Raw genomic sequence first — 2,792 nt, forward strand, 5'->3', positions numbered from 1 at the left:
CATTATCAATAATTAAAATTGTTATATCAATGTAAGGATAACATATCGACTACATTTTAAATTTTTCAAAATTTTATATTTGCCTTATATTTATAAAGTATTTTATAATTCAAATTTTTTAATCTGATTTTGCTGTAAAGTTTTCAAAAAGTTACAAAGCATGTTGCATAAAAAAATTATAAAAGAATCACTAAAAGTTTATGCGTTTGAAGTTATAGTTTATAATAGTAAAACTTTTGTAATAAATGATCTAGTCAGTGTTAACTTCCTTGAAAAAAGATAAAATTTCGAGAAAAATCCGAGTAAAATATGGTTTAGAAGATAAATTTAAGACTCAATAAATGGAATCGATTAAGATTTAATCTTTAGATAAACACGGTGAAATATCAAACTTAAATTACTTTCTTTCACTAATGGAAAAAATAATATCCTTATATATATATATTATTTATAAAAATGATAAAAATTTATGAGCTGTTTATCGTTAAGAAGTTTATTTCATGTGTGATACTTCTAGCAAAAAATATGTTTTTATTAATGGGAAAATAAATCTTAAAACAAAATCTATTGTTGATTTGGTGTAAATTAAATTTATTTACATTGCTTAATATAGTGTTTATCAGTTTGTTTCTAGTACAATAAAATATTCCGGATCAAATTAAGGTATAAGTACCGGTTACGTCGACTGCCAGTACTTTTTATCGTGAAATGTTATGCAACAAAATACTGATATGCTGTAATTTTTTACAGTATTATTTATTGTAAAATCACTAAATTTCTGTAATTAACTGAATATTTTGTTAAAAATTATGGTATAAAACTTAAGCTAAAAAATGGATTTTATGGTAAAATAGATTTTACTGACAATACACTCAGGATGCCTGTATTTGTTTACTGTAATTTAAGCCGGAATTTCTTACAGAGTAGTATTCTTACTAGTGTAAAACAGTAATTTCTGAAATTTATTAATACTTGTTTTTAATTGTAATGAAATTGATACAACCTTGTTTTATGCAAAAATTTTTTTTAATAGAGCAGTTATATTTTTAACTATTTAAAATATAAATCTGAATCATTTCCCACTTATACTCAGTTGACGAATTGTAAATAAGCTTGTTTTAAGATGCAGCTGTTACATGAAAATTGCGTCATTAGTTAGAGTCAAAAATAGCAGGTAAATAGTGCAGATAAGATTGAGGCGTTCACCATGGGGCTTTCCACACTTGCGCACGATGGTCGTCACTGCCCAAATTGAATGAAGACGACCTGGTTCCATTCAATTGCAGTTCAGTCCCATCGACAGTGACAAAATTCCAAATGCATGCAAGGGTTGGTAAGTGTCAGTACTGTACGTTGTACAGTAGCACACCACTTCTAGAGCTGGTGAGATGGTACGGGGCGCCATTGCATATGACTCACGACCATCTCTATTATTACGTTCGTGACATTCTTCAGCCACGAGTGATGATATTCATGGCAGGGGTCCTAGGAGCCATTTTTCTATAATGCTTGGCCATGTACAGCAATATAATGAAGGTGTCACAGGAATGCCGCCGTCAAATTGCTACCCTTCCCTGGCCTGTTGGATCTCCCGATTTTTCACCCAATGAGCATATCTGGAACCATTTGAGATGGCAAGTTGAACAGCCTTCGTGTTTAGCGTTGTTTGTAGAGTAACTGTAGAACGAGATGACTTGTATACCTCAATGACTTACCGTATCACACCTATCATTCACGCTATGTTTAGTGGTCCAAGAGGGTACTAAAACATAGAATCATTTGTATTTTTTCCTGCAATTAATCATCACTTTGCTTTAAACTTGCGTTGGTTAAATTCTGACAGCTCTTTTTAGATGAGCTATTTTGTATGGTAATTGAGTTTGCATTGTATTTGAGTGAGGATGAAACAAAAACGTCCTCGAAATCTGATGAATCGCTAACAAGAAAGACGGTATAAAAATATGAAAACCAGTTTGATTGCTTGATGAAATTGAAAGGCGTTTTTAATTACCGCCTTTCTGTACCTTATTTATCGTCTTATCCAGAATGTTGATAGGAAGAAAGTAATATTTCACTCAACGGAAAGAGTTATTTTTCTTGACCAAATTGATGAACTGCTAAATTCTTGTTTTTCTTTGATGACAGTCTGCTCATATGACATTTCCTGTTTTGTGTTTGTTTTTTTTCAGTTATGATTTCCAAGATTTTTATAGTTTTTTTTGTATTAATCTGCTACTTCTAATGAGTGTCCCTTTTTACTTCCTTTTGACAAGGATTCTAGTAATATGTATTCAGGGACAGTCGTTACATAACATGCTTTTTGAAATACTATACAGTGAAATTCGAAAAACTTTTGATAGTTTCCTATAAGTTAAATATATTAAAACCTTTCTTTCCATATAACTTTTCATTATTTAAAATATAAATTTTAAATCCTTATTTTAAAGTTACTTTGTTTGAAGTTTATTAAAAAAATGCTAAAATTATGGAGGATTTATCGAATATTTATAATTTTCTTGACGCAACTTGTCTGCAGGGAAACAAATTTTAAGAACCTTATAACAATTTTGAAAAAAATTAAATTAATGTACTGAAAAACCATAAATAAAAGGAGAAATTTTATAAGATTACAATTTAGTGTTACAATCAATTTATTTTGCGATATAAATAGTTTTAAAAATTTAATACCCTTTGTTTCTGGTTAAGTTTGAAGCAAAATCGAAACATGATAGAAAGAAAAAAAAATTATGCAACACACATATTATTTTTCTAAAAAAAAAAAAAAAAAAATA

This window comes from Parasteatoda tepidariorum, chromosome 4 (genome assembly GCF_043381705.1).
Source record: "Parasteatoda tepidariorum isolate YZ-2023 chromosome 4, CAS_Ptep_4.0, whole genome shotgun sequence".
In the NCBI taxonomy this organism is placed as follows: domain Eukaryota; kingdom Metazoa; phylum Arthropoda; class Arachnida; order Araneae; family Theridiidae; genus Parasteatoda; species Parasteatoda tepidariorum.